The sequence below is a fragment of the Dermacentor albipictus genome, chromosome 1, assembly GCF_038994185.2.
Source record: "Dermacentor albipictus isolate Rhodes 1998 colony chromosome 1, USDA_Dalb.pri_finalv2, whole genome shotgun sequence".
In the NCBI taxonomy this organism is placed as follows: domain Eukaryota; kingdom Metazoa; phylum Arthropoda; class Arachnida; order Ixodida; family Ixodidae; genus Dermacentor; species Dermacentor albipictus.
In genome coordinates this window covers 323,494,297-323,506,656 of record NC_091821.1, presented here as the reverse complement: position 1 = coordinate 323,506,656, position 12,360 = coordinate 323,494,297, and the positions used below count along the sequence as shown (strand labels likewise).

The window sequence follows — 12,360 nt, the reverse complement described above, 5'->3', positions numbered from 1 at the left end:
TGTTCATCTCCCACCCTTGAATCAGGTTTCATTGCAAACCGCCGTTAATTTTCTATTCGCATGTGTGTTGTGAAACAGCCAACATGCAGCTACCATAATGCAGTGCAACTGTAAAGTTTCGTGTGTTTGAAAGCAGGCGCATGCCGGGACGCTCCGCTCCCCCTCGCGCACAGAGAGAAACCGGCCGTCTCCTGTAGCCGACGGAATTCGCCGCCTTTCCGGTTGCGAGTACCGTGCGGATGGCGTGATGATGAAGGCCACTACACGTGGTACAAGAGCCGGAAAACTTTTCCCGCATGTAAACCGTCTGTGTAGATTGCCGACAGCTTTGGGGCAGCGCACAAATGTCGACGATCACATACCTCCTTAAGTTCCACGAGGAGGCATGCAGGAACATAGCAGTACAGTTGTTTGCCCAGAAATGAACTCACTGGATCGCTGAATACAGTTTTGCAAAAAACATGCTCACCAAAGAACATTTCTAACACAAGGAGATGCTAACACAGTGCTTTCGTTCGCGTCGAAAGTACTGCTTGCTACCAGCATCTTTTGCTTATTGGAGAGGCCGGCTACGTATTGTCAGGATTGGGGGCTTAATCCCATCGTCCGTGGTCCTTTGCCAAGATTGGAGTACGGCATGAATTCGAAGGTAGCTGGCCCATGCCGTCGTCCAACTTATTTACGCTGAGATCGTTGATGAAGTGAAGAACTGCTTCTCATCGAGAACGAGGAAAAAGGGGTTTAGTTACAGAAATTAACTCAGTCTAACATAACTGCTTGAGAAAAAGTGTATCAGTCCAACATGACTGCATGAGAGAAGTGATTCAGTCTAACATGACTGCTCAAGAGAAGTGTCTCAGTCTAACATGACTGCTCAAGAGAAGTGTCCTCAGCATTCGCACAACCACAGTTTTTATACACTCGATCCGCCGGTCCTACGACGCGGCGACTGTTCGTTTACTCATCACCAACGCGCCGCTGCTCTGCAGAACAGTTTACGTACACAAAGGCAACCGCGCTCTGATGCCCGACGACGGCGTTGGCGGGTGCCGTTCCGGGAACTATCGTTGCCGATCGAGGGTCGCTCGTTGTTCCGTGCCACTCCGAACCGTGAGAAGCACAAAAATACGTCGTTCCCGCGGCAGCTTGTCCAGGCGTGTCAAATCAGCTCTGCGTTGGGGAACTCTGGAATCATTGTCCACACACCGAACTCATCCCGTCACAATGTCGATGGGGCTGGAGGAAGGAAGCGGGTTTTCAGCACAAAGGCCGCTTCTTCGAACGCCTCCTAGCTGCAGTGACGGAGAGGGAGCGGAATGCGCGTCTTGCACCCCTTGTCGTAATCGGGTGGCAAGGTGGCAATCTTGCTTAGCGGCTCGTCATTCTTAACAGCGTCTCCATGGCCCGAAAAATCTCGACTGTCTAGCGCTGACAACCGCTAGGCAGGTAGAGAACGGCTGCTGGTCAGGGGGGGATTGATGTCTTGGCTCGCAGCGACCACTTGTGCATTGATGTCACCGCCCCAAAACATCCAACAAGGACAGGCAACTGCAAAATGAACCCCACAACACGGCTCTGCGCCGAGATGACGTGCATTGGCTCTCACTTTAGACTCGCTAGGCTTCAAAAAACAACAACATAAGTGCAGAAGCAAAAAAAAAATGCTGCATTTCGCTATGCCAATTTCTGAAGCAAATTCCTGCTGACACATTCAGCAATCATGGAGGGAATCCTGCCAAATGAGAGGGGATCTTCTTCGCTTAATAAAATTAACACTAGTAACCCTAAAATTTAGGCGGGACCCTCAAACGCAGAATTCAAATTAGCCTGCTCAAACCATCCGCATTGCTATGCAACTTTCCCTTCTTATATCTAACGGAGAAGTTGTACTCTTGGAGAGTGAGGCTCCATCGGAGCAAGCGGCCGTTTTTGTGTGACATTTGATTGAGCCACGTCAGAGGACAGTGGTCGGTCTCGAAGATGAACTTCGCTCCGTACAAGTAACACGACAACTTCTGGGCGGCCCAAACCAAACAAGCGTATTCCTTCTCTGAAGCGCTGTAGGCTTGCTCTCTTACATTTAGTTTACGGCTGGCATAGAGGATAGGATGCTCCTCGTTATCGTCGCCGACCTGACTAAGTACCACGCCCATACCTCTGTCGCTTGCGTCGCATTGAACTATGAATTCCTTTGTGTAGTCTGGCGCGCGAAGCACAGGGCGAGAAACCAATAGCGTTTTCAAACTTTGGAAAGCGTTCTCCTTGTCCTTATCCCAGTGTACGTTACTCGGTGCTCCCTTTCGGAGGGCGTCTGTTAATGGACTTGCCAATTGCGAGTAATTCGGAATGTACCGTTGATAGTACCCCACAAGTCCCAAAAATGAACGAAGGTCCGTTTTCGGGCGCGGCTGAGAAAAATCTCCAATCGTCGCTATTTTCAGCTCAGCCGGCCATCTCATGTCCTGACCGACAACATGGCCCAGATAAGTAACCTGTGAACAACCGAACCTACACTTTTCCGCTTTCATCGTTAAGCCGGCTTCAAACGTACGAAGCCTCGTATTCTTGTCGTAATAGACTTTGGCGTTCATTTGAGCTGTTGCCAAGTTCTTTCCGACTAATTTCTGGGTTGCGCTTAGCCGTTCCAGTAAATTTAGCACGTATTCAACCACTGTTGGACTCTCCCCTCTTTCCTTCCACATCTCTCTTAACATTCTCAGTGGAGACCGGAGTGTCCTCCCATACACTAGTTCTGCTGGTGAGAACCCTGTCGCCTCATGTGGAACCGTTCGCAAAGCAAACAAAGTTGCCGGCAGACAGTTCTCCCAGTCCTCCTTGTGCTCGTAACAGAGCGCACGCAAAACTCGCTTAAGCACCGAATGCCACCTCTCTACACTGTTTGACTGAGGGTGATAGACAGAACTGTGTATTAACTTTACCCCGCACTTTTGCAAGAATGTGGAAGTCAATGCGCTCGTGAATACTGACCCTTGATCTGCCTGAATTTCGGCTGGAAACCCAACTCGTGCAAACACTGTCAAAAGCGCGTCTACTACTTCAGTGGAGCTGAGCTCTTTCAAAGGGATTGCTTCTGGAAACTTGGTAGCCGGACACAGCATGGTAAACAAGTACCTGTAGCCTGATTTTGTTTTTGGAAGAGGCCCTACCGTGTCTATTACAAGCCGTCTGAAAGGCTCTGTTATTAAGGGCACTACCTTCAGTGGAGCTTTCCAAGTCTCTCCTGGTTTACCAGAACGCTGGCAGGCGTCGCATGATCTTACAAAGTTTTCTACATCTTTGAAACAGCCAGGCCAGTAGTATTCCATAAGCAATCTTTCCTTTGATTTGTTTATGCCTAGGTGGCCGGACCACCCATTTCCATGACAAAGACTCAAAAGGTCCTCCCTATACTTAGTAGGTATGACTAACTGATCTAAAATCTTACCCTTTCGATCTCTGTAATGCTGATACAACAATCCTCCTCTCTCATGTATCGTTACGTTGCGCCTAGCAATGCCTTCTTTAGCTGTGTCACGTAATTTAGCTAAGCTCTCATCATTCTTTTGCTCAGCTGCCAGTGACTCTCTATCCACGCGTAAGAGTTGATCAAAGTTCTTTGAGGCCGGTGATAATAACGACCCTGTCTCGCTTGTGAACGCGTCTGCTTGCTCTTCCTGCAGGCTAGAACTCGGACACTCTAGTGCTACGCTCTCATTGAGCTGGTCAGCTGGCAGGCTCTCCTCAACTGTTCTTTTGTCCCTCGGGCCTAGCTCGGATTCGGGTATTGAAGTTATCCCCTTTTCTGCTTCCGCTGGAGGAGCTTGAGCATTTTCAGCCGAAAGCGCCGCGATCTTACGAGCTTGGCCTCGGGTCAATGCCTGTACTATGCCCTCTCCCAGTTTGAGCCCTCTGTCACGCAGTAACTGATTCGAACGATTCGAAAAGATGTAGGGATACTCCAGTGACAAAAATTTGGAAACTGCAGCCTCAGTCTCTAGCTCCCCGAATGGTCCACTGATTTTGACTTTGGCCATGGGCAGACACACGCTGTGTTCTTCTACAACCTGTTTTATCCACGCTACTTCTCCGGTGAAGTCATCTACCATCACGTAAGACGGATGGACAATGTCCAGCGTGGCGGCACTGTCTCTTAGCACTCGGCATGGTTTTCCATTAACTTGCAGGTCGTGGAGATATGGACTTAAAAGTTCCATATTCTCATCTTTTTCCTCCACGTAGGAAAAAACTACGCTAGACTTCTCGCAGTTTACAGCTATATGTCCCAGTTTGTGGCATTTGTAACAGCGAATTGATCTAACAGATTCGAATTTTCTTTTCTGTTCTTTTTGTGCGGTTTCTCCGTTAAGTTTCTCCTCGCTCTTTTCTGCGGGCTTTTCCGCCAGGTCTACAGGCTCGGATCGTCTAGTTTGCGCACCCTTTTTGAACGGAAATGGTTTCCGCGGTCCATTTCGACCGTCCCAGTTTCCCTCCTCGGCGTTCAACTTTCTACGGGTTGCGTACTCTTCGGCTAATTCAGCCGCCCTTTCCACAGTGTTTACATTACCTCTGTCTTGCACCCACAGTTTCACAGCTTGGGGGATGGTTTTGTAAAACTGCTCTAGACACATGCATTCAATGATCATGTCTCTGCTGTCGTACGCTTCCGCGCTTTTAAGCCACTCGACTAGGTTGGCCTTTAAGCTATATGCAAACTCCGGATAGCCCTCGCTATCTTTCTTGCCTGTGCTCCTAAACCTTTGCCGAAAAGCTTCGGCCGAAAGGCGGTATTTCTTCAGGAGACTAGCCTTAACTTTTGCATAATCATATGCATCCTGCACACTCAGTCTGGCGATTACTTCCGCCGCCTCACACGGCAACATAGACAGCAACCGCTGTGGCCATGTACTCGGGCCGAAGTTCATCTTCTCGCAAGTCCTTTCAAAATTGCTTAGGAACAAGCCTATGTCGGTCCCGACCTCAAATGGCTTTAATAGCCTGTCCATGCGGTACGATTCTGCCTCACTTGATCGACCCAGAGCGCCTTCACTTCCTTGAGGCAACTCCAAACGTTTGCTTTCAAGTTCAAGTTGCATTTTCCTTAACTGAAACTCGCGATCTTTATCGCGTTCCTCTCTCTCTCGGTTTTCTCTGTCCCGTTCTTCTCTTTCTTTTTCCCGTTTCTCTCTCTTTTTGAGAAGTTCCAATCCCATTTCAATATCTTGCTCACTGGCCTGATTGGAAATTAGCTCCAATAATTCCGATTTGAGCATTTCCTTGCGTACATCTAGGCCCAGTTCCTCACCAACAATCAACAACTCGTCTCTCAGCAGTGTCCTTAACTCCATGACTGCTGTTTTACTGCCTTGATTCTGCTCTCTAAATCAAGCTAGGTAAACACAACCTAGCTAACACACAACAATCTAGCTTCCCTACTGTTCTAAACGGAACAACCACAAAATGAAGCCTAGAGAGTCAAAGCAAAAACCAAGCACTCACCGCAGATACAGCACCATGTCGCAAAGTCCATCTCACCGCTGTCAGCCAGTTGTCAGGATTGGGGGCTTAATCCCATCGTCCGTGGTCCTTTGCCAAGATTGGAGTACGGCATGAATTCGAAGGTAGCTGGCCCATGCCGTCGTCCAACTTATTTACGCTGAGATCGTTGATGAAGTGAAGAACTGCTTCTCATCGAGAACGAGGAAAAAGGGGTTTATTTACAGAAATTAACTCAGTCTAACATGACTGCTTGAGAAAAAGTGTATCAGTCCAACATGACTGCATGAGAGAAGTGATTCAGTCTAATATGACTGCTCAAGAGAAGTGTCCTCAGCATTCGCACAACCACAGTTTTTATACACTCGATCCGCCGGTCCTACGACGCGGCGACTGTTCGTTTACTCATCACCAACGCGCCGCTGCTCTGCAGAACAGTTTACGTACACAAAGGCAACCGCGCTCTGATGCCCGACGACGGCGTTGGCGGGTGCCGTTCCGGGAACTATCGTTGCCGATCGAGGATCGCTCGTTGTTCCGTGCCACTCCGAACCGTGAGAAGCACAAAAATACGTCGTTCCCGCGGCAGCTTGTCAAATCAGCTCCGCGTTGGGGAACTCTGGAATCATTGTCCACACACCGAACTCGTCCCGTCACAATGTCGATGGGGCTGGAGGAAGGAAGCGGGTTTTCAGCACAAAGGCCGCTTCTTCGAACGCCTCCTAGCTGCAGTGACGGAGAGGGAGCGGAATGCGCGTCTTGCACCCCTTGTCGTAATCGGGTGGCAAGGTGGCAATCTTGCTTAGCGGCTCGTCATTCTTAACAGTATGCATGAAGGGAGCAACGCCGAACTCCTCAGAGAAACACAAGCTCTCGAAATTTACCATTACCGTCTCACCAAACCACAACGCCAAACCACCTTGCACCGTGCTTCATGTGTGGCAGCAGTGGCCGGTGCGGACGAACACCAATGTTGACGTCACGAGGTGCCCGACCAATCAGAGGCAGAAACGAGGCGCGTGAGCTGCCCGAGTGTGCTGCTGCACTATTCGTCGAAATAAAATCTGTTTGCGCTTTCTTTCACTCAATTTCGATGCGATATTTGAATTCGGAGGGTTGAAAACCATTAGGTACAGCTCTTCACTAATTTTTTTCTGGAAAACGCTTCAGCTTCCCTTTAACCCCTTCGGTGCCTCGGGGTCACGTCATTTTTGGTCAATCATCGAGCCTGCTCAGGTGTTGTCATTTTCTTCCAATGGTAGGCACCCATGCCAGTGCAGTCACATTCGGTTCAGGGGGTCGCTCCAAGGGTTCCACTGACCGAGGGATGACCTGCCACTGGTGTTGCCTCCTGGTCTGCAACTGCCCTCGCAATCGGCTCGTGAGGGGTGACTTGCCACGGCGTGGCCTCCAGATTTGCGAGCGCTCAGCGGGGAAAGACTGGTTGTTTTCGAGCGGCCTTTCAGAGCTGAAAAACAGCTTCACTCGGGACCAAGATTACCTGGAACCATGCCAGGCTCCCGTGGCACTTTCGGGAGAAGTCAAGCAGGGGGACAATAGCTCGACCTGCGGTGCACGAGGTGGGGGTCACCAACATGTCTGATAGATCCAGGAACGTGTTAGACGCGCTTCTGCGCACTTTAATTAGGTGCGACGGCAATTGGATGTGGTCTGGTGAACTCGAGTGATGCCAGGAAAAAGGTCCGTATTTAACAGTACATTTGCACTTTATTAAGAAAGATTTACCTTTAGAAGCAGCAGACGAGCAGCAGAGATTTTGGAATAGAACCGGTTGACAAGGAACACATCATTTTTAAATCACAATGACTTTGCTGTAGCCCATTTTGCCTGCTTCACGAACTTCTTTGTATAAACTTAATTGACACAACTACCATTCTGGCGCTCTTTCACCATTAAAAGACTTTCAATGGAAGGTTCGGAGACTGGTGAGTGAAACCCTTTTCTGAACAGAACTTATGTTCGGGAGAACATGACACTAAATTTTATGGAAAATTCAGAGTTTGCAGTTATGACCACATACACTTATGGATAGAATATCACAGCCGCCATCTTCTATGTAGTTCAGATTCTTCCACCAGGCGACACCACTCAGTCATGTTTGGGAAAAGGGAAAAAAATCTGTTTTTCGCCATTACAGCACGCTCCGGTCTGTCCGTGTTGTGACGCCACGACAGGTGATCTGCTTGGCAACTCGTCTGCCACTGCCACTTTTGACGTGGCTGTCACACGAGTGTGGGCCACTGCTTCGAAAACCGTCTCAGTAGATGTCCTGCAGACTACAGAGCTCACAATTTCGTCCGAACACAACACTTGTAATAAAGACCGATTGAGACTCAAGTGGACAGAACCTGGAGTGACACTGATAGTCAAATGGTTTGGTTTCTTTTCGTTCCTAGTGTCTACTTTTCTTTTTTTAGCATTCTGCAAAGTACGGGCCTGCTAAAGCAAGGTTCTAGGCTTGAAACAGTAAATGTAGCTTTGTGTCTATAAACACACAGATAGAAAGGGAATTAAATTAATCCACTATCTGTCCAGCACAGTCTACGGACACCAGAACAACAATCAGCAGTGGAAGAGAGGTGGACACGAAAGAGCAGGCGCAAAGGTTAGCAGAGAGTATAGAGTAACAACGAAACATTTACAAGAGCGACTAAGTAAAAACAGTTTTTGGAGCGACTTCCTCGAGAAAGGTTGTCACCGGCACTGATAGGTTCCGTGGAACAGCAGAGTGGGGAGGCCCGAGGTTCTGTAAGCTAACCTAGACCAAGTGCACATGTGTATGTCAGTCAATGGTTTTCAGTTGCACACTACTGCTCTCAGCCTTACTTTCATCAAACTGCCTACCTCATTGTATGCAGCTCTACTCAAACAGTTTCTGAAGATTACTACACAGTCTCTGATGGATAAAGCCCCTAAGCACACTGTAACCCATTGTATGGTTACCACAAGACTGCCTATTCACTGTCGCCCCTCGCCGACTCAGTCCCCACAAACTTCGAGTTACCTGCAATGAATTCGAGCATATGTTGCAACTAAAAATCATTCGTCCGTCATCAAGCTAGCGGTCATCAGCACTACACATGGTGCCTAAGAAGAACAATGACAAACAACCCTGTGGTGATTATCGTGCAACGAATGCGGTCACTGTTCCCGACCGATACCCACTACCCAATATTCAGAATTGCATGCCTTTTTAACTGGCACAACAATATATTAGAAAATATATTTTGTGAGGGCTTATCAGCTTATCAAAAGATTCTCATTGAGTCAGCCGACATTCCAAAAACTGCTATAACTACCCCATTTGGCCTTTTTGAGTATTTATGCATGCTTTTCGGTTTGTGTAGTGCAGTTAAAACCTTTCAGCGTTTTACAGACGAAGTCACCAGAGGGTTACCATTTTGTTTTGCCAACATCGATGATCTCGTCGCCAGCAGCGATGCTGAAACCACAAAGCACATCTACATAAGCTGTTCATTCGACTTTGTGATTACAATCTACTCATCAATGTTGACAAATGTCAGTTTGGGGTTCCAGGGATCGACTTTCTCGGATATCATGTCACCAATCATGGCATCACTTTGCTGCCGGACACGGTTCAGGCCATCATTGACTACCCACCACCAAAGTCCACACATAGCTTGCAACTCTTCTCGGACTTATCGCCATTTCATCCCTGCATGCTCTAAGTTGCTGCAGCCTCTTGAAGCACTCCTTTCCATTTCGAAGGCCAAGTATACCGCGCTTCCTTGGAACACCATCTTGATCAAGCTTTCTCCACTGTTAAGACCGAGCTTGCAGAAGCCGCCCTCCTGCATCATCCTTCACAGACTGCGCCCGCTAGCCTTATAGTGGACACTTCTTTGGAAGCCATGGGAGCTGCTCTTCATCAGTGGATTAATGGTGCATGGGCTCCCATCTCCTTTTTCTACAAGTTACGCAACACTGAATGCCGATACAATACTTTCGGACAGGAGCTCCTCATGGCCTACCTCGCAGAGAAGCATTTCGGGTACTTTCTTGAAGGGCGACAATTTATAATTCTTTCCGACCACAAATCACTTGTTTTGGCTTTACATTCCTGCAGTGCCACCCATACTCCTAGAGCTCCGGCGTCTTGCTTTTATTGCCGAATTCACAAGACATAGGCTATGTCAAAAGGCAGCCGTAAGAGGATAGCGGATGCTCAGTTGTAGTACCGTCAACGCCACGTAACGTTCTGCCCACCTTCCACAACTCTGACCTTCGACATCCCCCCACTTGGAGCCAGTCAACTTTGCCGACCATGACGTAACACTCTGGTGCGACATTTTATCTAACAGTACCCACATTCATGCTCCTGCTCTTATTCGTTGTGCTGTGTTTGATACACTGCACTCAATCTGCCATGCAGGCATATGTGCCATGCAACACCTCATCACCGAAGGTTATGTTTGGCCAGGCACACATGCTGATATACACGACTGGGTCCGCACTTGTACAGCATGTCAACGTATCAAGCTGCAATGACACACCAAGCCTCCATTGGGCAAATTCTCTCTCCTTGATGCATGTTTCGACACCATTCATTTGGACATTGTTGGCCCTTTGCCACCGTGCCGTGGTTATACGTATTTGCTTATGCGTATTGATAAGTATGCACGGTGGCCTGAAGCAGCTCCAAGCAGCTCCAATGCCAAGGCAGTTGGCAATACTTTTCTGTCTACATGGATTAGCCATTTTGGTGGGCTATCAACGGTGACCACTGATTGAGGCATACAGTTTGGGTCAGCACTTTTCCTGTCTGTAACATCCCTTCTGGGTTGTGCACGCATTCACACATCTGCTTACCATCCTGCATCTAACGGCATTGTCAAGAGGCTACATCGACACTTGAAAGCTGCACTCACCACTCAGCTTCACGTGGAGGATTGGGTATCGCACCTACCTTCCAATCGTGCTGCTCGGCCTTCAGTCAACACTCCAACCAGAACTCACCTGCTCTGTAGTTGAGATGGTTTACGGCTGCACTTTCCATATGCCCAGTGACCTCATCAGCCCGGTAACTATGCCGAATGTTTCGGATACATCTTTCGTCTAGTGTACACGCATTTTCATGCACAACTTGTCTCCACCGCGAACTTCTGCTCACACAAATAAGCAAATTTTCCTACCCTCAAACCGGCAAACATTCTTGCATGTTTTTGCCCGTGTTGACATGGCTCGTGGTTCTCTTCAGCCCAACTACAAAGGTCTTTTCCCCGTCATCAAACATTCTGAACATTTCACAATCCTGTGCAATGGGCGTGAAGACACAGTTGTATCGCAAGGATCAAACCAGCTCCTATTATCAACACCTCTGTCTGAGCTCTTCAAGAGACCATGGCCACTTGACCACAGGGCTCATCTGTGGCAAAACTTTCTTCTGGCACGTTGCTGGTCTTAGACATAATGAGTAGCGGGTTACAGCTTGAGAAATGAGGGAGAGGAGCTAGATGATGGAATAGATCAAGTGAAGGGATGTACAAATAAAACCCCTGTGCTCTCAACTGTGCTTGGTGATTTCACACAATTACTTTCTTCAGTAACCAATTACATGTAACAAGTTACATTTGAATGAAACAAGCTATACAGGCGATCTAGCGTTGAGCACTTAAATTTGTAGACAACTACAGTGTCCAAATGGATGAAAACCTCTATAGACGCTTTTCAAAGACCAGTTTGCTCTAGAGGAATGAGATGTCACTTATGGTGCCAAGGCGCACATTGTCTCAGCGAAAGCGCACAAATACGAAACCATTATCGCTTTTGCCTTGCTGCTACGCGATCAGCTGTCCGAAACGCAACTGCGTGTTTGCTAACACACCGTGCTCCATTCATGCTGCAAAACGTGGAAAGAGAAGACAGACGTGCGCAGTAGCTGGCTGCAAAAATAGTGACTGGCAGACCAGACAAGTTTGTGTGGCCAAGTTCACAAACTGCTGCTACATAAGGATTAGATTGGATGTGTCAAGCTTTTGCAATGCACGGTCTTCAAGGATAAAAATTTATTCCTCCGCCATCACTGTATTGCTATCCTCCAAAGAAAGGACTTGAACTCTGGTATGTTTGCAAGAGTGTAGCGCTCATTACACAGTGACAAAAAGAGTAGCACGGCTTCTTGACATAGTAAGTTTCTCACATGTTATCTACGCACATTCACTCCGACTCACATGCAAACTTACATCCACTCTATCACCAATGTATAAGGAATAAATTAATGGGAATACTCTTGAACCAATCTTCCGAAACATGGGCTATAGCAATTCCACCAAATGCAAACAAAGATTCGAAGCTGAACGTTTTGTGACGGTCTACAGAGTAAGTGAGCAACTAGCAATAATAGGTTTTTGCTACATGATATAACAAAGTACAGAACATCTACACTATCAATTACTGTTTTCAAGGAAGTAACTGTAATATGTTACTTTTTTTCTGTAACCTGTACAAGTCTGCAAGGTAACATGTCCTTTCTATTCTAATGGTTTCACATAGAACTGTCCGATATATAAATACAGTTAAAAAAAAAACCCAAATATTTAGGCATGTTAAGGCTACTACAAGGGCCAATATTTCAAGCCTTTCTTGCCTGTTTTGTGGGCATTGCAGCAACATAAGGTAATGCCTAGCCACCGCATGAGCAAGTTAAAGTCAAGACACAAATAGGTTGAGCTGTACTAGTACATAAATTATGCTTTACAATACCAAAAGGCCACTCTTACCATGACAGGAGGCAAAAAGAAAATACCAGTGGTGACTCAGTTTTGGAGTTTCCAGAACAGCTCGGGCACAGTTAATTTTTGTTATCAATAGACACAGACGACATTG

At 47.5% G+C, this 12,360-nt stretch overlaps 1 protein-coding gene across 4 annotated transcripts in view; it reads right to left on the bottom strand.

The window, feature by feature from the left end:
• The window catches only part of Larp4B (La-related protein 4B), a 95,956-nt gene that overhangs the window by 70,911 nt on the left and 12,685 nt on the right, over positions 1-12,360 (bottom strand). The window lies entirely within an intron of this gene.